Here is a 24,944-nt window from a genome sequence, read left to right as displayed (position 1 = left end):
ATGTCACATTTGAATAGAGTTAGTTAATTTCCTAAATCATAGGGGTACTTTAAGAAATTTGCCCTTTTGTTAATGATGAACTTGGAATATCCAACTTTAAACCGATGAAAAATGAAACCATTTTCCTATTTAGGGTTTCGGTTAATGTTTCAACTTTTCAAGTCAAATGGATTAACCCATTATATATAATTAAAAATAAAATTTTTAAAATAGAATAATACAAAATAAATATGAAACAATTTTGGGCACATCTATAATATTATATATTAATCATATAAACAAAAATAAGTATGAAAAACAATAATTATTTTTTCAATGATATAAATGAAATGCAAAATTTAAAACTGAATTATAGAAAGGCCAAAATAACTAAAACTCAAATTTTCGGTTAAAACTGAATTTCAATAGTATATACTATATTAAAATATTATATATTTTTACATTAATATGTATATTATATATTATAATATATATTATGAAATCAAATTTTATTATATTATATACTAATATGTAAATATATTATATATTAAGTATTATATGTTATATATTACTTGTGATATAGCAAAGTTCATTTAATTTGGTCTTTTCAGTTAAGCGAATTTTTAATTATAAAAACCATAACCAAAACTGAAATATTTGAAAATTGAAATAACCGAACTGGATTAGCCAAATATCAAAATAACCAAACCAAAAAACCAAAACCCAATTTTTTTTTTTGTTTGATTTTTCAGTTTTAACCTAATAATGCTCACCTTTATGTTGAAAACATTGATAGAAACTATTAGAACATTTGAAGTTAGGTCTTTGATTTAAAAGACAACATATCCACCGGTACACCATGCTATGATCACTTTTCTTTGTTTCATGAATTCTAATAAAAACACTAAAATATTATTATTGTCATCATCATTTGAAACTACCACGTGCAACACGCACACGTTTACTCATATTATAAACAAAATCTGGCATTGATCATGTTGAATGATTAAGGCTATGTTTGGTTCTGTGGGTGTTTATTGAAAAATCGATGCCACGTCAGCACCACATAGGTGTTGGCATTTATTGTGCATGAAACCACTGTTTGGTTTCAATGTTTATCAAATAAACACTAAAAAACATGAATGCGTTGATTTATGTGCACAAGGCATTAGTGGAAACTTTAAATTCTTGTTTTCCCAAACGTCTGAGCATTTATTGAAACGAAATGCTTATGTAACACACTTTTAACTTGATGGGATGTTACTTGAAATGCCCATAAAACGCCCAACCAAACAACAAAAAGCAATAAACATTTTAAAATAATATTTTTCAAATAAACGTTTATCTAAGAAACACCCCATCAATAAATGTTTGAAGTTATGTTTTTCAAATAAGCATTTGCCTAAGAAATACCCCCATCAATAAATGCCAAAGAACCAAACACATACTAAAACAGTGAGAAACAATCACTATTTACCAACATCCGGACTGACAGAGCAATAAGCGTATATACCCACCAATGAGCAAGTAATAAACTCTGCATGCTCTAATGAGTAATTGCTGGCATAGAATAACAGAGCCAACGGGGACTAAACTATAAAGAAATATTATACTAAGGTACTTGAAAGCCCAAATGCTTGCACCTTAAATGAAAAAGTTATATAAGAAGAACCATGTGATACAAGTTATCCTTTTTTCTTTTTCACCAGTCCATAATAGTCATCCTTAGGTAAAATGGCACAAAAAACAGATGAGTACCAAAGAAAATCAACGAGCTTGTAAATGGTAAAATGAATCCTAGCAAAGTTTGTCCACCTATACATATTGTCACCAAGTAACCAGAACAAACATAACCATTTTCAACAGGCTTACAGTGTGGACAAATGTCTTAGGACCCTTATCCTTAAATATTTTATATGCAAATAACTCTTACAGTCGAAGTTAACATGAGCTTAGTCCTATGGATCATAACTAAAATTCTCTAATATATACCTTAGTTCTATGGTCATAACAACTTCTAAGGGATTCTCTGTATACTAAGGAGATATCAAAAAATGCATTTCTTCCTATACATTTTGTGTCTGCAGTGTAACAGTAATATTTTTGCTATTTCTGGTTGAGAGTTTTTCTTATTCTCTCTCCCCCTTCCTCCCTTCCTCTCTTTGCCCTACCCTAGACCAGGTTTTGTCTGGAACAATTTAAGGCAAATCATAGAGGAATGGCCTTAACCCTACTAACTCAAACATTATGCCAAGCCCAATTATATTTTTACTATGATGCCTAGATATGAGCACCAACCTAACACGGATATAAGAAACTAAAATGCAACTCTCCACTTTTAAGATCCCTGACTCAAAGGCTGATTGGCGTAATTGAATGAAAATCTTCACTTGAGTTCATATTGAATTATTTCAATTGCCTTTTCTTTAAAAAACAGGGCAGCCCAGTGCACGGGGCTCCTTCCAAAGAAGGATCTGGGGAGGGATAGATGTACGCAGCCTTATCCCTTCACATACAGAGAGACTATTTTCAAAATCAGAATTCTAGTTATCCAAGTCACAATGGAGCAACCCACTACTACGCAAAGGCCCACCCTCAATTCCCTTCTTGACATTTATAAAAATTGGGTGGATATTTTTAATCCTTAGTTGGGGGGTAGGTATATTTGGAGTATAAGGTTAGAACCTATTGTGTGATTCTCTTGTATATAGTTATTGGTGTAGCCCCCTTTATATGGATTTATTTATCTATCAAATAAAAGAAAGAAAAAATATTCGAATATGGGTATGGAATCTCATTTAAATATTCTTATATCATGCTATTATCCAAATTTTAAGTAGTGTCATTTGTAAAGAGTTGTTGTCAATTCTTGCCAAATTTAAATTATTTGTTAGAAACACATACAGTTTTCGTTATAGTATAACTTGTTAAAATATACCATTTTACATATTTTAAAAAATCATAATGCTATAAAGTATAGTAGAAGTGTCTATGTAGTATTATGTGTTGTATTGGGTATGTATCAAATCATTTACCAGAAAACAATATGTATCGAATCCAAAACTAGTATTCTAGGCATATAAAAGTATCCAGGTGCCATGTATTTTTTGGGCGATACACACATAGACACATAAAAGAATCAAAAGAAAAGAAAATATGAGAAAAAAAAAAACTAAACTAAATAGGGATGGTGAAACTAAACACATAATTAATCATAACCCATAGGCCTCAAATACATCTGTAGGCCCAACAATAAAACTTCCCTAAGTGCTGACCATGCTTTTACATGCTTGCAGAGTTAAGGCTATGTTTGGGAGTGCTTGAAAATGAGTGTCTATTTGAGCAGGGACCACACCATTAAACACTTATTGGTATTTAGGAAATAAGTGCTTATTTTAAAAATAAAGTACTTTTAGGAATGTACTTTTACATGAAAGCACATTTACGAAAGCACGTTTATGAAAGTACTTTTATAAAAGTACTTCTTATGAAAGTACTTTAACGAAAGCACTTTTATAAAAGTACTTTACGGAAGCACTATTATGAATGTACTTTGATGAAAGCACTTTTATAAATGTACTTTTGTAAAAGCACTTTTATGAAAAATACTTTAACAAAAGCACTTATTAAAGTACTTTTATAAAAGCACTTTTACAAAAAACACTTATAAAAGTACTTTTACAAAAACACTTTTTAAAAGTACTTTTGTAAAAGCACTTTTACAAAATCACTTTTATAAAAGTATTTTTTGTGGAAATACTTTTATCAAAGTACTTTTATGAAAGCACTTTTTTAAAAGTACTTTTATAAAAACACTTCTACCAAAGTACTTTATTCATTCAATTGGTTATTTTAAGTGTTTATTAGAAAAAAAAAAGACCACCAAACACCCAATATAAAATAAGTGTCTATTTAAAAAAAAATAAGCACTTAAAAAAGTTGGGTGACATGCAAATAAATGTTTATCCGGATAAGCACTTCCAAACATGGCCTAACTCTTGTAGATGGATTGGAACAATACAAAAATATAAAATGGAATATTATATTGGAACATTCTCAAAACATGATGTATTTTTGCTTTATAGACCTACCCATAAAGAGAAGCTTCATTTTCCCTTTTCCAAGTCAATGAAAAGATTGACAGTCATGGATTACACTTTTAGTAAGGAGAAAGATATTTTTTATCAATAACAAGTTAACAATCAAGATGTTTTATTGAAATAGAAGAATGTATTACAATAATTGTCTGTCCACTACCCCCTTTATAGCCTTAGCTAGCTCCTCCTGTACACAATTTACATAATCTCATCTTGGGGGTATCAAACCCCAATGCAACTGGCTTCTTGTTGCTCCATGTTTAGTTAGTCAGCTCATCTACCAAGAAGTTCGCATATCTTGGAATCCACTTATGAACAATATGTAGCTCTTCAACCAGCTTACTGATTCAAAAATGGATTAGTGCTATCAATAAACGCTTCCAACAAGCTTCCCAACAACACTACAGCCACACATTAGGAACATCTCCCCATGAATGACAAGGGACATGTCCCCAATCTGGCATGTTGGGAGGCTTGTTGGAAGGCCTGTTGTGAGCAGATCCGAACTCTACTGACTTTCCTCATAATATCCCTAATTCCTTGTATTTTCCAAAACCTGTTCAATTTCTTGCAAGTGATCAGTCATGACCTTACAATTGCTTTCTTCAAAAAGTAGGAGAGAGGTTCTTCTTAGTAGATGACTCCATTTCACTAGGTGGGTTAGGTAATGTTTCTGCTCCACCCATATTATCCATGTTTCTTTCATTTCCTCTATTCTCTTTCTGCTTTATTCTTCCCTTATTTATCGCTAATTGTTCTTTATCAGCATCTAAGCCTTGTCACAACTATATGAGGTCTACATGAACCATATTTCACCAATCCATTTGATTTAGTGCATTATCCATTTTCCTAACACCTAATTACTAACTATTGAGAATTTTATTAATTATGAGAACAAATCTCTTATTTATTATGCATAAGATGGGTTCAATACCCAACATACCCAGTCCCAATTAGTAGGATCCAGGTCCATAAATTGTGGATCTTATCATTTCAGAACCTACTCTTTATCAAATCTAGTTTAGGTCCATAGATCCAAGATACATTAAGAACAGGGCCCAACTCAAAACACGTTGATCAAATAAACAGTCAGTACATGAATCTTGAAATGTATTCTAGGGAAATAGGTAAATCCATTTTTTTCCTTTACTAGTAAGCATGTGTTTTGCATGTGGCAATTAATTTTTTGTAAATTTTATGTATTTTTTATTTTTCATTTTTATATTTGTATATTTCTTATTTTTTATTATTAATTAAATGCAGATTGCAAACTCCAATCTAATTACATAAACACCTCGTCCAAATATGTGATAATCGAATCGAGTTGTGAAGTTTCAAGTATCATTGACAGACCTACCTTCTTTGCTAGACACTTATTTTTGTAGTGTTTTTTTCTTTTTGGTGTATTTGTTCATTTATCAAAAAAAATGTAAGATTTAAATAGAGGGAATTGAATGAGGAGAAAAATAGTAGTTCAATTTAAAATTTAAACCTTACAATTAACTAAGGACTAAATTCAAAAATAAGTATTTTAGTCAAAAGAAAGTTCCACAATTGTATTCATATTTTTAATAGTAGTGTAAATATTGAATTATAGGTGCGTTTAATTTTTCTAAAATGTTTTTATTTTTTATGTAAAAATAATTCTAATATATCACACTTACTTTTTATTTAATACGATAAATATATGATATTATACATGTGCCTAAATGCTTTTTTTTTGCAAAATTTATGTATTTTTATATTTTCATATTTTATTAATTTTTATTATTTATTTATGACATTAAAGGTTAACACATTTAACCCAAAAGTTGAACTATTTATTATTAATTTTTATATTTTATTTTTGGTTAGTCCTAAATTAAGTATTTCATTTTCATTATCAATAAAAATAATTCTTGTTTATTATACTTATTTTTTAATTTAATTAATAAAAATATCATAAATATCTCCAATTTTTTGTAATTTCTATATTTATTTATATTTTAGAAAAAAATATTACCTAACTATGACTTCGTAAGTTGATCAATTTTCAGATTATTGAATTTCTAAGTAACCACTTAGGATAAAAGATGGTTTTGTTTGAATCAATTTTAAAATATATGGGTTTATATTGTTAAAAATATTGACATAGATCTAATTAGTAGCATTTATTAGTGAAAAATAACTTAAAAATATAAGATGTAATAAGAGAAAATGGGATTTAATACCTTAAGTAATAATTGAAGTTACATTTTCAACCCTTACGATTAGAAATGGATTAAATACAAAAGTATAGACATTTTAGTAACCATTAAACCTGACATTAAAGCTATAACAAAATGACTTTTATATCCTTTCTCAAACAAAGAAGTAAAGCGTTTGCATGTGACAATTCTAGATGATGATAATTATAGTAATAATATATCCAAAATTTTCTACAAACTTTATGTATTTTTTTGTTATTACTTTTTTTGTTTTTTATTATTAATTAGATGCAAATTGCAAATTGCAAAATTCAAATCTGATTACATAAACACCTCATCCAAATATGTGATAATCGAATCAAATTGTGAAGTTTTAAGTATCATTGATAGGCCTACCTACTTGGCTAAACTCTTCTTTTTGTAGTGTTTTATCTTTTTGGTGTATCTTTTTTCTTTTATTCATTTATCAAAAAATGTAAGATTTAAATCGAGGGAATTGAATGAGGTGAAAAGTAGTAATTCAATTTACAATTTAAACATTACAATTAAATAGGGACTAGATTAAATAATGAGTATATTAGCTACTTTTTTAAAAATTGAACTAGATCAAACGATCAAACCGTTTGGATTGGAAACCAGTCAGGTCAACAATTCCATTTTGGCCCTACAAAAAAAAATGTTGAAATGATCAAAGAATTGCTAACCCGAATGGTTTAACCGTTAAAATGTTCGACTTGATTAACATTCTTGGGTTGTTTTCAAACTATTTCTAAAATTTTTATTTATTTTAAAATAAAAATTAGAAAATAAAAAATTGAAAATAAAACTTTCATATCTCATAAACTTGTTTGATTATTCCCGATTGTCAAAATTAGTTAGGATTTTTAGTTTTTCCATTTTGATTTTGAGTTTTCTCATTTCTGTTATTCTTTTTAAGTTATAACAGCAAAAAAAATGCAACTCCAATAAAAATCAAAAAATCGATGCAAGAGATGAGAGATTAAACACCGATCTTATATTAAAATCTAAGATACACCAATGAAGCAAGCGATCTTGGATATGAGAGATTTAGAAATATAAGAGAGATGTAAGAAGAGGGCAAATGGTATTGTAACGGTGGTGATGATGAACATGGGGATCGCCATTGGTGGCAGTTCTTTCTTCTTCTTCTTCTTCTTCTTCTTCTTCTCAGCTTTAACCAGACGCCTCTTTCTCGAAGTCTCACACTCCCCTCTCATAATAATGTATATATATGGTGGACTTTTAACCTAATCCTAATCTAACAATCAAAATAAAAAGTTACATTATATTTTACATCTTATCAATTTGACTTGTTCAATCTTGATAGTTGAATCGTTGATTCGAAAACCGAAAGCCAAAGCGGTTTCATTTATGGATCGATTGTTAAAACCTTAATTTTAGTCAAAAGAAAGTTTCACAATATTATTCATATTTTTAATAGTAGTATAAATATATAATTATAGATGTGTTCAATTTTTTCTATAATTTTTTTATATTTTGTATAAAAATAATTTTGATATGTCACACTTAGTTTTTGTTTAATATGATAAATACATGATAATATGCATGTGCCTGAATGCTTCTTTTGCAAAATTTATGTTTTCTTCGTTTTTGTATTTTTATATTTTATTAAATTTTATTATTTATTTATGACATTAAAGATTAACACATTTAACCCAAAAGTTGAACTATTTTTATTAATTTTTATATTTCATTTTTGGTTAGTTCAAAATTATGCATTTTATTTTCATTATCAATAAAAAAAATCTTGTTTATTACACTGATTTTTTAATTTGATTAATAAAAATATCATAAATGTGATTATTTTTTACATTTTTTTTAATTTCTATATTTATTTCTATTTTAAAACATTTATTACCTAATTATGATTTCATCGGTTGATCAATTTGATGTGAATGGTTGAATTGCTTAGCCATCACTTGGATAAAGAGTGATCTTTTTTTGAGTTAGTATAAAAATATATGGGTTTATATTGTTAAAAATATTGGCATAGATCTAATTAGTAACATTTATTAGTGAAAAATAACTTAAAAATATAGGATTTAATAAGAGAAAATTGGATTTAATACCTTAAGTATAAGACTTAATGAGAGGGGATTAAATGATGTAGAAAGTAATAATTGAAATTATACTTTCAACCCTTACAATAATTAGAGATAGATTAAATACACAAATATGGCCATTATAGTAGCCATTAAAGCTGCCATTAAAACTATAATAAAATGACTTTTATAGTCTTTCTCAAACAAAGAAATAGAAAGTAATTTTAGTCTAAAAAAAGGTTTCACATTACATTCACACTTTTATATATAGTATCAACTTCTATGGGATAACCCCAATTCCAATAGGCCTCATTCATTCTTGACGCATGCCAATTCCAATATACCTAAACTAGGTTCTAAATGCAACACCCCTAAAAACATAATTCAAGGGAAAAAAAAAAAGAAATAAACCAAAGAGAAAAAGATATTAATGGCATTTCTCTTTATTGATCAACTTTGATACCCTTCAAATTGTCACTATTTCTCATTATTTTTTTTTATTAATTTGGGAATTTTAGGAATTAGAGTGAAAATAATTGCAAATATGATTATTTCACTATTAATTTAGGCATTTTCACAAAACCAGTTGGTATCCTTTTAAGGTCTCATTTTCTTGGGAAATTTGTGAAGAAAAACTCAAAAGAGATTTGGTAAATTCTGATTTGTGGTGAGCTCTATCTCTAAGGTTTTGGGGAAAACATATTATACAATATGGATAAGCCTCTAGGAAAAAACTTCTCCTTAAATCACGTATTTACTTGTATAGGGGACATATTTTTCTCTTCATTGTATTTCAGAGGATCAACAATGAAATGGTTCAACCAGTAGACTTTGTCTCATACTCTTATTTCTGTCAGAGTCAATTCGAATGTCAAAAAAAGAGAGAGAAAGAGAGAGATAAGAGAGTATAGCTGAATGGTGGGTGTGACACCTTGTGTCAGTCGACACCCTAAAAGATATACTTATATTAAGTTGTAAGATGACAGATCTGCCCTTAATGTACAGGAGAGAGATAATACAAAGAATAGATATACAATAAAGAAAAGTAAAAGTACAAAAATAACCCTACGGTTAGATTTCACTATCTCTACACTCCCCCTCAAATTGATGCCTAAGAATAAGCATTAGTTTGTCCATGAGAAATAGATGTCGAGCTTGTGTCATTGCTTTAGTCAACAAGTCTGCTAGTTAGAGCTCAGAAGAGACATGTGGAAGAGATATGGTACCCTCAAGAAGGAGATCGCGAATGAAGTGGCAATCAACTTCTATGTGTTTGGTGCGCTTATGGAAGACGGGGTTGGATGCAATTTTTATTGCATCGATATTGTTTGCATAGAGAGGGACAGACAATGATGGTTCATTTAGTATTTCAAATAGAAGAGCTTGACGCCATATGATCTCATCACTACACACGGAAGACATAGCCCTACATTCAGCTTCAGTGGAAGATTTGAACACAGTAGCTTGTTTCTTGCACTTCCATGAAATAAGGGAGTTGCCTAGGAACACACCAGCCAGTAGTGGATCGTCAGGTATCAGGGCATCCAGCCCAATCAGCATCAACATAGGCCATAAGATGAATAGGAGATGATGATGAGAAGAATATCCCATGTGACAGTGTGCCTCGCACATATCTTATAATCCAAAGAACAGCAAATAAATGTGGTTATCTCGGAGAAGACACAAACTGTCTTACTATCTGAACTACATAAGATATGTCTAGTCGAGTCATGGTGAGATAGATTAAACTGCCCACTAGCTGATAATAAAGGGTAGGATCTTCAAGAGGAGAACCATCATTTTTGCTGAGTTTCAGGTTCAGTTCTAGTAGAGTGTCCACAATCTTAAAGTCACTAAGATTTGCCAGTTTAACAAGATCAATCACATACTTCTGTTAAACAACAAAGTAGCTTCGAGAATTTCCGCTCACTTCAAGTCTCAAGAAATATGTCAAGGGCCCCAAGGCTTCCATCTTAAAGGACTCACTAAGTAACTGTTGTAGCCTACAAATTCCTTCTATGTCATCCCCTGTAATGAGTATATCATCAACATAAAGGAGTATCATCGCTATTCCCTGCTTCCTCCTTAAGATGAATAAGGAATAATCAAAAGGACTCTGGGTAAAGCCAACATCAGTGATGACGGATCTGAACTTCTCAAACCAAGCCCTAGGAGCTTGCTTCAAGCCATAAAGTGACTTCTTCAGACGAAAAACAAACTGCAGGTCTGTATAATATCCCGGAGGGGGTTTCATATAGACTATCTCTTTCAACTCACCATGAAGAAAAGCATTCTTGACATCCATCTGATAGATTGTCTACTGTTTGGCTACAGATATAGTCATCAGAAAAGGTACAGTGGTCATTTTAGCTACAGGAGCAAAAGTCTCCTCATAGTCTATCCCATATTTCTGTTTGTAGCCCTGTGCAAAAAGTCTGACTTTATATCTGTCTAGGTTCCCATCAGATTTCAGTTTCACAAAATAGACCATTCGACTTCCTATGAGAGATGTTTCAGGTGGAGGTTGAACCCGGTCCTAGGTGTCATTCTCAAGAAGGGCACGAATCTCAAAATCCATGGCATCTTTGCAGTGTGGTTCTGCTACGACCTACTGGTAAGATCTATGAATGTTTGTGGTAGATAAAACAGCAGAAAAGGAGCTATGGTCTGGTGAATAACCATAGCGGTTAGGTGGACGAGAGATTATAGTGGAACAACGTAAAGTGGGTTCAGGAGGAAGGTTAGGTACATTTACTGAGGGAGCTGGAGTGACCGAATCAGCAACTAGAGGCGGAGCAGAGGGGGGATGGAGATTAAAGAAGGCAGTTGCTTCCTGAAGTACATCTGAAGCTACTGTAGAGGCGACAAATGGAATATCTGAGGTACCTATAGAATCAAAACTGTGCAACAAGGAAATAGGAGCTGGGAATTTCACAATATATTCAAAAAATGAAACACTTTCAAGAAAGACTACATTACGAGAGATTCTAAAGTGACTAACCAAAGGATCATAGCAAAGGAACCCCTTATGTTCAGAACTGTATCCCATTAAGGCACACAAAGCTACTTGTGTAGTTAACTTTGTGCGTTCATGGGGTAGAAGGTGAACAAAACAAGCAAAACCAAAAACCCTAAGCATGAATAGGTCTAGGGGTTTGTGAAAGAGAGATTGAAAAGGGAAGAAGTTATTCAAAACAAATGATGGAAGACGATTTATGAGATACACGGCAGTGTTGGCCACCTCCACCCAAAACCAAGAGGGTACATGGGAATCCTGTAAAAGCATTCTCTACACTCAAGATGTGTTCATTCTTCCTTTCTACTACCCCGTTTTGTTGTGGGGTGCTCGGACAGAATTTGTGAGGCTGAAATCCATGTTGTTTCAAGTAATTTTGGAAATCCCCATCAATACTCTCCCCCTAAATCCGATCTAAGCACACAGATTCGAGCATCAAATTGGGTAATTACATAGGTGTGAAAATGTTTAAAAATAGTGTATACTTCAGATTTCTTTGAAAAAAAAATAAGCCCAAGTGAAACGAGTGCAATCATCAATAAAGGTTACAAAGTGCTTATATCCCAGCCGTGAAACAACTGAAGACAACCAGACATCACTATGTATTAAATGAAAATGAACGGTTGCATGCTCAGAATAAGAAGGAAATGGTAAAATATGGCTCTTACATAAACCACAAGTAATGCAACCTTTATTTACATTCTTAAAAGAAAAATAGCAAAAACAGATAAACTACTAGAAGTAAATAGCTGATCAAGTTTCTTAGAAAAAGGATGGCCAAGGCGTTTATGCCACAAATGCCAATCATTATTACATTTAAAAGATCTGGAACTAGTAGTAGAAAGCAAAAAAGAAGTAGAAGTAGAAGCAGAAGTAGTCTTATTCTTCTTAAACTTCAAGGCAAAAAGTCCCCCCAACCTATGCCCATTCCCCTTCACCTCCCAGTTTGTCGGTCATGTATCAAACAACCATCAAAAGTAAATGAGACATTATTACCTTCCTCTACAAATTGGCCAACAAAAATCAAATTGGTGGTGAGTTTAGGTACAAATAAAGTTTTGGATAAATGAAATAGAGATGGTTTAGAGGTAGATAAATACAAATCATCACAACCAAGTATGTCAAGTTTCTCACCGTTTGTAGTAATAATATGTCTATTGGGAAGATGGGGTTTGGGATACTAACCAAGAGTAACCCCTGTCATGTGGTTAGAGGCTCTTGAGTCAATATACCAAAGGTGGTTCGGTGAAGGGCAATAGGTCAATGACTTAATAAACAAACTGATAGCAGAGAATGCTGAGGAGATGACCGAGGACATGAGCTGTTGAATCCTTTCTTCAGACATGCCATTGGATGTGTCATTTTGGCCAACTACAGAAGTAAGTGATAGAGGAGGAGGCATTTGAACCATCTACAGTAGTCTGATTGGCTTTATAGTTCCCTTTCTTCTAATTTGGACCACTACCTTTCTGAGGCCGGGTAGGACATTCAGTGATAATGTGGCCGACCTACTTGCAATAGGTGCATGTGTTCTTCTTACAATGGGAGACAACATGCCCATACTCCTTACATTCATAACACTATATCTTAGAGAAATTCTTCTTCCCCTTGGGTTTAATTGTCAAGAAGACAGCATCAATGTTGAAATCCTTCATTCCATCCAATGCAATCTAAGTAATCAATCTGGTTTCTGCCCTCAAAATCTCCCCAAGAATAGTATCTAAGTCAGGAAGTGTTTCTCGACTTAGGATATTAGATCGGACAAATTCAAATTCTAGCCTTAGATGCATTAGGAAATGCATAATTTTTCTCCTGTCAAAGTGTTCCTTCATGTAACACAAATGTCTGAAAGATCATCTCCCATGTGAACTAACTCATATTATGTCCAAAGGTTAATGAACTCGGCATATTATTCCTGGCCCTTTCTATCTCCCTGATAATAAGAAAAAATGTCAACCTCTATCAGATACTATCTAGAGGTATTTGATTGCTGATAAACTTTCTCAAGATATTAATACATCTCATAGGTTGTCTTGTATCCTCTCATAGAGATAGCAATATCAGTTTCGACTGAGCCTAGAATCAATGACACAATTTTTATGTTGTCGATCTTCCACTGATTAAATCCCTTAACGTTAGAGTCATCAGGTTTAGACATAGAACCATCTAGGTATCCCCAAAGACCCTTAGCTTCGACATGGAACTAAAAGTTGAACTTCCATAGTGCATTGTTCATACCGTTAAACTTAATAGGAAGAACATCCATCATTTTCTGATGACATTGAAAGGCAAAAGGAAAACAACACACACTTCAAAAATCCAAGAGAAATTCGAACCAGAGAAGAAAAAGAAGAGTATCTTTCTGTTGATGCCCAAAAAGGCAACTATAGAGTTCTGTTGAACTGAAAAGTGGACCAAAACCCCTCAAAGATAAAATCGATCCAAACCAAACCAAGGAGGTTCAATAGATTTGCTCTGGGTGACACCAGATCTAAAATTTCAGGCTGATCCGATGTCTCTATAGGGAGATATGGGAAGAAAGGTGAACCCAATGGCACAGTAATACAGAAAACAAATCTGTAAAGTTCAAATCTATAGTCAATCCAGGAAGATAAATAAAGAAGACACTCAAGAACTTCCAAATACTGTTAGAGAGTCCTTGAATTAGTAGTAGCAGAGGTGTTGTGTGAAGTTCAGGTCGGGACTTGCTCTAATACCATGTCAATCGAAAGTCATAAAAGAGAGAGAAAGAGAGAGATAAGAGAGTACAGCCAAATAGTGGGTGTGACACCATGTGTCAATTGACACCCTAAAAGATATATTTATATTAAATTGTAAAAGGACAAATATACCTTTAATGTACAGGAGAGAGATAATAGAAAGAATAGATATACAGCAAAGAAAAATAAAAATACAAAAATAGCCCTATGGCTAGATTTCGCTATCTCTACAATTTCCACAGAAAAATATATGGACATGGTCTCAAGTATAGGCATCTAGTATAAACAGTTAAAAAAATATGTTGTTGACCATTTCTTTTTACAGTATTCTCAAAACATGGGAAGCTTTAAAATTCAGTATAAACAGTAAAAAAATTGTTGTTGACCATGTCTTTTTACAGAGTTCTCAAAACATGGGAAGCTTTGGATATTTTCCATCTCAAAACATGAGAAGCAGCTGGAATATTTTTCATCTGTGAATACACTTGAGACAGAACTTGACTTCAGTGCTTCAACATCCAGTTCAATGGATATTTTCCATCCATCATTCTTGTTGGAATCCTTCAACATGTCTACAGTGTTTTTCTTCTTCTTATGCTTTAAATAGATCTCCACCTAGTGTACCTCATGCAGATGTTACTTTTTCAACTATTAGTCCCATATTTGTCCGTCTGCATCATTAAAATATCACTGATGTCTTTCTGACTCAAATAGGCTGGAAAAGAAAAAGAAATAGCATAAAAACTGACTAGATCTTTTATTTGATACCACAATACATTAAGAAGAAGAAATTTAATTGACTACAATTTGACATCACTGTTTTAGTTTCTTTACATTTTTCCCCTGCCATTCTTGGAAGGCTTCCTATTCACAAACAAGTGAAGTAAGCTACACAGCTCTGTCTTTATTCAGCATGGACCTTACATTGACATCATTAATAAATAATTACATGATTGTTCTAGACGCATGTTGCTACTAATTAGGGATTCACGTTTCACAAATTTCAAACAAGTCAAGTTGCACAGAACAGATTAGAGCAAACTGTCCAATTTAAAGCAAGCAAGAGAGAGAAAGAGAGGAAACACCAAAGCAGAGGTTTTTTTGGGCTATTTTTTATCAGCAAGATCTGTTTGTGCATTAGAGAGGGCCTCTTAAAAGGGCAAAAGCTCTTTTCTGAGGGAATTTTTCACTATAGGGGATTATTTTTTGCTTTTTTAATACAAGGAAATAAGCAAACACATCTGCTTCTATTCCTTAAAATCCCCTTTCTTCCCTTGCTGTGAATTCACATAGCATATCACCCTCTGCACTTTAGGATTTATTTGGGTTAAGTGTTCAGAGTCAATTTTAGGTTGATTTTTGTAAAGAACACAACTTTTGATGTCAGAGAGAGGGGAATTACAGTGTCGCAATCATGCTATAAAGGATTCCCATTTTTATAATGCATGATTGACAAGGACCCCATGGTGAATTGCTGTTATGAAGAAGCTAGTCGCACAAGGTTTCACCATTCAAATACAATGTTTGCAACCTTCTTTGACCCAGATGGTTGGATGGGTCGCTGCCCAATCAAGTTTGCTAGGGAAATTTAATGGTGCTGCAAAGTAACGAGGATTGACACCATTATGCCTCCTGAGCAAAGCAATGAGGATGTCGACTATTAAAATGCCTATGGAAAGAGTTGTTCTGCTAGGAAAGCCATCCATCACCAAATTGAGGTCTTGTAGGATCCATCTATCAACAGCTGGGATTGCAAAATGCACCTCTCTAACCTCATAACGGAAGAAAGCAAGTTTCCCAAGGATGGCTATAACAATAGATGTCCATATCCTCGCTTTTGTATATGGGCTTTGGCCCTTTATGAACCAAAATACAAATCTGAACCATTGATGCAGAAACAGATAGGAGGAAGAAGATCAGCATATGGTCCAGTGGTTCACAACCCCAGCAGCCGAGATGTACCTATGGCCATTCCTATCCATAGGGCCGCCAAAATTCTCTCAGATATGGTCTCAAATTAAGAGATCAGACTTCTCAATTCAAAACAGCAGAGATATTTTCGTAATTTTGTTTTAGTTAGTAGAGGCAAATAATCAAGGAGATCACCACAAAGAAATCACCAAGGAGATGATAAGCACACCACCATGCGTCAAGTCCATGAGATTACTTCCACATCACTATGTGTTAATGGTGCCTCTCACCCTAATATGTTTTTCCTTTCCAAATACTAGCACTCAAATACCTTTCTTCGAATATTCTATCTGATGAATACATAACATATATTCTCTTCAAGAGGGCCAACCAAAAACTAATCAGAAAACTGGAGCAGAGCAAATGATCAGACCAAACAATCAGACGTTGACCAAAGAACGTGCTAATTTACATGTGTTTCTATTCCCATACTTGCAATGACTCAAGTGTTGACACAAGTGATAATTTACAAATATTTATTTTATATTTTAAAATAAATAATAACCATTTAATTATAATAAAATAATAAACATTTAATTATATAAATGTGTATATATACCATATAATATACTTGTGTATAAAATAATAAACATTTAATATATTTGTGTATATAATATACTTATGTATATATACCACATATAATAAAATAAGCATATTATAATATATACAAATGTTGGGGCCCAAGCCCAACCGAGAATTTTCCAGGCTTTATGCGGGACTGGGCATGGACTGGCCCTGTAGGCACAGAACCTAAATAAGAGTTGCAAACATATTAACATAACACAAGCACGACAATTTCCACATTTCATGGTATAAACAAAAAAATATTATAAAAGTTTAAACTACTTTTCTTAAACTTACAAAGATTTTTCAAAATCTCTGTAGAGCCCCCGATCAAGAACTGATGATCGGGGGAAGCCCTTTAGTTCTTTACAAGTAAAATTCTCAGATTAACCACATTAAACCACTTTAGTTATTTTCTCCTGGCAGAGAAATGGGCTACACAAGAGGGGTAGCCCTCCCTGTAAACCAAATCGCCATCAATACATTCTAAAGATTGCATACGATGCAACCGCAAAACTAAATATTCTTTCACTACTTCCATACACATTCTATGGGATGGTCCGTCTCCACAACTAACCTGCAAAAGAAGGAAAAGAGCACACAAAAAAATACCTTCAAAAATAATTTAGTGATTAAAATGACGGAAATATTGTGCTGTTATTTAACTCCAATCTCGTGAAGATACAAGAGATGAAGCTGATGACAACACATGTTTTATGAGTTTATCAGCCTCCATATCCACCATCTAGAACAGGATAAGAGGATAGTTTAAACTCAATTTAAATACATTCTATCAATAAATCACACTCTCCACTGCATATTTAACCATACAATGAATCCCACATAATGGTCATATATTAGAGGTATTAAGTTACATAAATATTTCTATACATGGAAAAGACTCTCGTTAAGTTATGCTCATGAAGTTTGTTTTTTATTTCTATATCTAACATTAAAATTTTACAAACCATGTTAGCATATATGCCCTGGCATTCAAATTGTAAAAAGCACATCTACATGGAAGGGAAATAACTTGATTACGTACAATTGCTATAACCTCAGACATCTGGTTTATTTTTTAAGATATTCAAACTACAGCTAGTTTGTTTTCTACTATCAGTTAAAATGATGTAATTAGGTCTTGTAATGGAGTGGCTCAACGGTTGACATGCTGGGACATTAAATCTGGTTAGGGGTCTCATGGATCCTTGATCTGTGCCATCATAGAAGACCAAGGGAAAATGATATGACCTCAACTTTTATTAATAGCGTTTCTACGTAGACGTGGGATAACAAGGCAAGACCTCAGCAATATCCATTAATTTCATATGAAATGCAGTTTTCCCAAGTAGGTTCTCCCTGTAAACAGGGGCTTGGTTCTACTACACCTCAAATTATATGGATATAATCATCACCGGAAAACCCAGCAGGGCTTGGTTCTACTATGCCCAAGGTTGTAAGCAAAAGAAATACACTCGAGTGCTTGAGGAACAAAAATAATTAGGACTACAAAAGCCAAAATATGCATTAAAGCCTCAGAAATATCCAGTAATTTCGTACAAAAATGTAGCAGCTCCAAGTAGGTTCTCCCTGCAAACAGGGACTTGGAACCAACTACACCTCAAAAACATGGATAACTCATCACCGGCAGTTGATCAAACGAAAGGGAAAAAATGAAAAAGAAACAAGGGAATCATTCCTTAGCTAATAATAATAGGTTGTTCAAATCCTTCATTCGGATAACTCGTCAATCTACTGGAACTTGGCTCAGAACATGTATCAGCTCTATCAATCAAGAATTTTCTGAAGCAGAACTGGCATTTAAAGCTGTAAATTTATCATCACTGCCCATCCACTTATATAATTTAAGCAATAATATGTAAAAACGGTAAATTGGAATTATCAAAAGATATAAAATCCTATAAAACAACGTCAGCTCATATCAAGAAATTCAACCATTTTTCCTTGTATGCTTCATGGATTTCTCTCAGAAGCGCGGATAATATATAATCATAGCCAACGCCAATTTACACTAGGATTTGCAAAGGGAATTTTGAGAAAAAACAACGCTAAAGCTACGAAGATCTAACATTCATCTCACCTATGGCGAGAATTTTTAGAGGCAAGACCATTGAAAGGGTGAAACCCCCACGTTAAAACCGCCGATTTAATTATCTGCCTCCATGACAGAGCTATTTCCGAGTGTAATCGGGAAAGAGCTAAAGGTGAGGAGAGGCAAGAGATGAAGGATTTAGAGATGTGGCCATTGCTTTGACACAGATTAGCCGGTCAAGAGATCAGAGCTAAACTGCAACACTAAACGGCTCACTTTAGCACGTGCAATGGGGCTTTCACCGTCATCTAAGCTTTCAGAGAAGCCCGGGGTGCACCGTGCAGAAATACCCTCGAAGATAACGAGAATCTGTAAAGAGCCGAGATGCAATGAACTCGTTTTGCTTCTGCAGATCTCTAGCGAAATGAAAACCCTAACACCATAGCGGCAAAGAACGACTCCTATGAGAAACTGAAGAGGCCTTCAAGGGGTTCGGCTTATATAGAGAAGCAGAGAACATCTCTAATAAAACCCTAGAAAGCTAAAACCCTAGGTTCTCGGTGTGCCAGTGTAAGTCATAAGTGGGTAACCGCGTAAGTCGGATGGAATGGGCTGGATCGAGGGCAATTGCAGTCCAACATCTGAACAACTCTTGATTTTGGGTCCGGGACAAATCCAACCCATGTGCTATTCACAAGAATCACAACTAACATAAATCTACCCACAACCAAGGTTTTAAAAAGACTGAGCTAATATCTCCATATTGTGTGCTTTATTTCATGAGAAGACATTCTCAATGCAAAGTTGAGAAAGGTTGTTAAAACGGTGTGGATATAAGTTTGCCCTGATAGAAGCCAATCTCGATCAAGGGACGAGGGGGCGGGTGGGTATAGGTTTGCCTTGATAAATTATATATTTATATATTTAATTTTTATATATAAATATAATGTATATACCTATGCATGTATATAAACATGTAATTTATTTTATTTTTATACATATTTCCTTTCCATTACTTATATATTTATTAATATGGGCCTTATGTTTTTAAATGTTTATTTTTTATTTTATTTATATTTATATTTACATATTATATTATTTTATGTTTAAAATTAATCATATGTTTGATGGTAATAATTCATCTAAATAAAAGTATCTATTTATTTAATTTGCATATTCCATTGTTTATTCACACACGTAGAAACATACATACATATATATATATATATATATATATATATCATTTCAAATACATTATTATTACATAGTTAATTTATATACAATATCTTTTATTAAATTGTGTTCTTTTTAATGTGATACTTTTTAAAATTTTATTTTACATTTAATAACACTTTTTTACTAAATAAAAATAACTTTATGAAAAAAATGGTATAAATTAATATATTTTATTTATAAAATTAAATAATTAATTTCTTAAATTTTAATAAGTATTATAACTAATTTATATTTTTTTCAGTTATAAACTTTTAATGCTTATTTGTATGATGCTTATGCTTCACCAATTTGAGGCACAAGGCGTTGATGCATAGGCCTCTCAAAAATAGAGGCATCAGCCTCTTAACAAAGGGGCAAAGCGCTTGAAGCCATGCATTTCAGCTCCACCTCGCATCGAGGTGTGCACCTTAGTGATGCATATACGGATTGGATTAGATTCGAATCAGGGTATATTTAAATTCAATCCGATACTGTTCATATCAAATCTAATATGATATGAAGATCCAATCGGGTCTAATATGACCCAATTTGAATTTGAATCCTATTGGTAAGTCAAATCTTTGGGTCTGGTACAATTCGATTTGTTTCTTTAAAATTTAATAAATTATTACAAGAAAATTAAAGTAAAAAACAAAAAAAACATTTATTTTTATATACTTATAAATAAATAAATAACATATATATGTATTATATATAATATATATTTATATTAAATCGGATAAAGGTGATCCAAACCCAATCCGATTTCTAATTGAATCCTATTATCCAATTCGATCCAAACAGGAGTCGTTCGAATTCAACCAAATATGATCGAATCTCGAATCAGATCAATTCATGATCCGATCCATTTGCATCCCTAGTGCACCTCAATGCCTCACCTCAACACCTTTTAAAATTATGCCCACTAGAGAGCCTAAATTTACTACAAACAAACATTCTGCTCACATAACATTAGCTGCCCATTATAAATATTTCATGTACATTTATGTTAAATTCATGGGCAACCGTACATTCAAAACATCTCACTTAGGAATGACAACAGGGCGGGGATCATATTCATTGTCCCCAACCCCCCGATTCTGAAATTAACCCCCATCCTCGTCCCCGTTGTCAGGGATAAAATGTATCCTCCATCCTTGACCCCTGATGGGAATGGGTTCCTTGCGAGGACCTGAATCTCCAAAATATTTGTAGATAACAGTATTTCTTTTGAAAAAAATACTTAAAATAAATAAAAAAACTTAAATTATAAATAATGTTTTAAATATGTTTTGATATATAGAAATAATATAATAATTTATATTTAATATAGATAACATTTAATATATATATATATGTATATATATAATCGAGGTCGAGGCAGGGCGGGGGACCTCAATACCCATCCCCGACCCTAACCCCAATCGAGGATTCTTATTAATCCCCATCCCCGCCCCACCAAAATAATCTCCATCCCCGATCCCATCGGGTCAGGGAAGTCAGGTCCTTGTTGGGGATGGGGAAAATTGCCATCCCTAATCTCAGTTGCCATTCATAGAAATGTTCTACATGGTTGTAGCATATTTGAATTATTTCTTGTGAGGGGTTCCTTGTAAACAAAGACTTCGCACACACTCTATAAGCATGAAAATCTAGGCACGCGTTAGGAACATCTCCCCATAAATTCAACAAACATGTACAAGAGATATTCCTAATGTGTAGCTGGATGCAATGTATGCAAGAGGTCTACCTTGGCATACATTGTGAGAAATATGAGATCCTCTACCTTGGCATGTTGGAAATTCATCAATGTTGCATCTGTGACTTTTAAGTTACTCTAGTTGCTTTGAGGTAGAGAAGTAAACGAACAAGATTGGATTTGAATTGGGGTATATCTGAATCTAATCCAATAGAAATTCCATATAATCCGAATTGAATGCATATCATTTTACTGGATATCTGCTAAGGATTTGAGTTGATTCAATATATGCAATATAAATACATTTATAAATGTATGTATGTATGTGTATGACCTGATAGGAGTGATTCAAATTCGTCCATACATTGTGATCCAATCTGGTCAAACAAAAAATCCGGCTAGGGATATCTTAATCCGATAAAAGAGGACTAGATTTGAATTTGAATTGAATCATAATTTGATCCATTTGCACCCCTACTTTGAGGTATTTTGAACCAGCTATTCTAGAGGTTGAAGTGGACAAATAGAGATGGCAATTTTCCCCATTTCTTCGATCCCCACATACCCCCCCCCCCTTTCAATGATGGGATGATTTTCCCCCCAATGGGGACAAGGATGGGAAAATTGTCATCCCCAATGGCGACAGGGAGAGTATTCCCCGCCCCACCCTCATAGGGATCCCCACTTATATATGGACGTACATATGCATGTATCTATGTATATTAATATTTTTTAATAATACGTTTGAATATATTTCTATATTTTTTAATTGGATTTGTAAAATTTAACTATTTTATTTTAGTTTTTTAAATAAAATAAAAATAAAAACAAAATGATTGGCACAATAAAAAACACGGGTAGTGTGGATCTCCGTGGGGATGGGGATGACCTTGTCCCCACCAACAGGGACAAGGACAGGAACAAGGAGTGGCTCCCCATTCCCACCCTACCCTGTTGCCATTCCTATGGATGAACAACCCAAAAATGACTTACTAACATTCGATTTGGGATCGTCAAAATTTTCACCATATGCCCCATTCCCTTGGATCTTTAGATTTTTTCACCAAACATAGCTTATGATAGGGTGGGCATGCATCGAGTTTTTTTTTTTTCACGAGTTATATGAGCTTGACTTATAGAAAAGCTCGATTTGGTTCAGTCTAAACCAAGCTTTGAGCCAATGAAGATTGACTCATGAAACTTGTGAGCATAATCGAGCTTATATTTTATATGCTATTTTTAAATTATACATACATACATACATACATACATACATACATATATATATATATAATATAATATAATATGCTTTTTTATTTTATTTTTAGGAAGCTTGGCTCATTGTTGAACTAGTTCAAACATATAAAGTTCAGAATCGAGCCAATCGAGCTCATGTTTATAGGCAAAAATTGAGCTTGAACTTGAACTTGAGCCTCTTTATTTTTTTTCCAAGCTAAACTCCAATGACAAAATATTTAGTTCAGCTTGGCTCAAATCCACCTCTTACCTCCAAAAGCCCCAAGCCACTACAATTTCAGCCCTCCCAAATGGGCACTTAATTAAGGGAGTAAATTGATTTTTTGAAATGGATGCAGCTCCATCAAAGTTGAAGCCATGAACTATGAAGCACAATGTCTTCTAGCTTTACTAGGACCCTGCTTGACGTATATTTTTTGTGTAGGCTGTAAGTTCTTTTTTTTTTATTCATTGGGCTGTAAGTTTTTTAGAAGCCTGATAGCTCGCGTTTTGGCCTTTTCCCATTTGGTTGGGAAAAGATCTAGTCATCGAAAGCCCGCAGCCTCGAAAAGATGTGGGAAGTCCATTTCAAACTATTTTTGGAAGCTCTAAATGGAACTTTTTGCCTTTTTTTTCAACTCATTTTCACGCAAAAAGATGCACCTTAACCATGTTTGGAGACAAACCCGAAGAGCACAAATAAACCATTTGGTAGTGGCTAAGGGACTGCATTATGGTATTGTTGTTGGACGTAAGTTTTATATACCACCATTCTTAATAGCAAGTTCTTTTTACCAACAAAAATAATATAAAAATAAAAACACAAATTTCTCCATAATTTTGAATGATGAACTATCTCGTGTTTTTTATCGAGAACAAGTATTTGTTGATGCAATATTGACATTATTAGTGAATCCATAACATGAAATCATGCATTTTCAAGTGCAAAATTATTACATAACATGATCAACAAATACACTATAGAACACCCACAAAGCGAATTGCATGTTCTCAATGGAGGGATAGTCCCTCCCCTAACTCCAATGGTCCAGTATAAGATGGGATTTCTTGAAATAGAAAACCCTATGAATGCTCCGAAGACATCATGGGCAAGGGCATGGCACATTATTGGAACTTACATCTATACTAATTGTAAAAGTGTAAAATTGGTGTCATTTTTTGAAAATTTTATTTGACAAAATTTGCCCCTTCAACTTGAGTTATCTAAGGGGTAAATTTATGTTTTGATAAAACTTTAACTAAGATGGTTGAAATTGCACTAATCATTTGTACTATTTTTAAAAGTATGAATGAGGGTGTGAAACTTTTCTTGACTAAAATACCCATTTTTGTGAATTTAGTCCATCACTAATTGTGAGGTTGAAAACATAATTTCAACTATTACTTTTCACTTTACTTAATCCCCTCTAACTAAGTCTTATATTAAGGTATTAACTCTCATCTTCTCTTATTTAATCCTATATTTAAGTTATTTTTTCACTAATATATACTATTAATTATATATTTTTTTAATACTTTTAACAATATAAATCCATATATTTTATAAGAGACTCATAAACAAAATCATTCCTTCCTCCAAGTAGTGAACAATTCAACCATAATAATCAAATTGGTTAACCCACGAAACCATAGTTAAATAATAATTTTTTAAAATAGAGATGAATATAAAAAAATTACAAAAAAATGTAAAAAATTGTAACATATTTATGATATTTTTATTAATCAAATTAAAAATAAGGGTAACAAACAAAAAATATTTTTATCAACAATAAAAATGAAATACCTAATCTAAAACTAACCAAAAATGAAATTATTTTCTTGTTTGGTGGAGATTAATAGTTATACTTTTGGATCAAATGTGTTGATCTTGTCACAATTAAATAATAAAAACACAAAAAATACATATATTGTGCAAAAAAAATGTGGGCACTTGTATAATATCATATATTTATCATATTAAACAAAAAAGTAAATAAATGTAACATATCAAAATTATTTTTACACACAAAAAATATAAAAAATTATATAAAAAAATGAACACATTTTTAATTAAGATTTTTGCAATCTACAGGTGATTAATAATTGAATCGAATTCAGATTTTA

The 24,944-nt window shown here is 32.7% G+C and overlaps 1 long non-coding RNA gene and 6 other non-coding genes across 7 annotated transcripts; all 7 read right to left on the bottom strand.

Annotated features, from left to right (window-relative positions):
* Positions 1-16,844: 16,844 nt before the first annotated feature.
* On the bottom strand, positions 16,845-19,397 carry LOC148803875 (uncharacterized). Its single transcript, XR_016080238.1, has 2 exons — positions 18,719-19,397; positions 16,845-17,194 (listed from the first exon to the last, which is right to left on the bottom strand). It is a non-coding gene; the product is annotated as an uncharacterized LOC148803875 (long non-coding RNA).
* Positions 17,262-17,367, bottom strand: LOC148803881 (small nucleolar RNA snoR97). The gene has a single exon (XR_016081686.1). It is a non-coding gene; the product is annotated as a small nucleolar RNA snoR97 (small nucleolar RNA).
* Positions 17,920-18,036, bottom strand: LOC148803880 (small nucleolar RNA Z278). Its single transcript, XR_016081753.1, has one exon. It is a non-coding gene; the product is annotated as a small nucleolar RNA Z278 (small nucleolar RNA).
* On the bottom strand, positions 18,150-18,266 carry LOC148803879 (small nucleolar RNA Z278). Its single transcript, XR_016081752.1, has one exon. It is a non-coding gene; the product is annotated as a small nucleolar RNA Z278 (small nucleolar RNA).
* Positions 18,378-18,470, bottom strand: LOC148803878 (small nucleolar RNA Z223). Its single transcript, XR_016081520.1, has one exon. It is a non-coding gene; the product is annotated as a small nucleolar RNA Z223 (small nucleolar RNA).
* Positions 18,551-18,636, bottom strand: LOC148803877 (small nucleolar RNA U36a). The gene has a single exon (XR_016081800.1). It is a non-coding gene; the product is annotated as a small nucleolar RNA U36a (small nucleolar RNA).
* On the bottom strand, positions 18,873-19,014 carry LOC148803876 (small nucleolar RNA snoR134). Its single transcript, XR_016081780.1, has one exon. It is a non-coding gene; the product is annotated as a small nucleolar RNA snoR134 (small nucleolar RNA).
* Positions 19,398-24,944: the final 5,547 nt, after the last annotated feature.

The sequence above is a fragment of the Nelumbo nucifera genome, chromosome 1, assembly GCF_055504915.1.
Source record: "Nelumbo nucifera cultivar China Antique chromosome 1, China Antique-T2T, whole genome shotgun sequence".
Lineage (NCBI taxonomy): Eukaryota > Viridiplantae > Streptophyta > Magnoliopsida > Proteales > Nelumbonaceae > Nelumbo > Nelumbo nucifera.
This window is presented reverse-complemented; position numbering and strand designations above follow the sequence as displayed.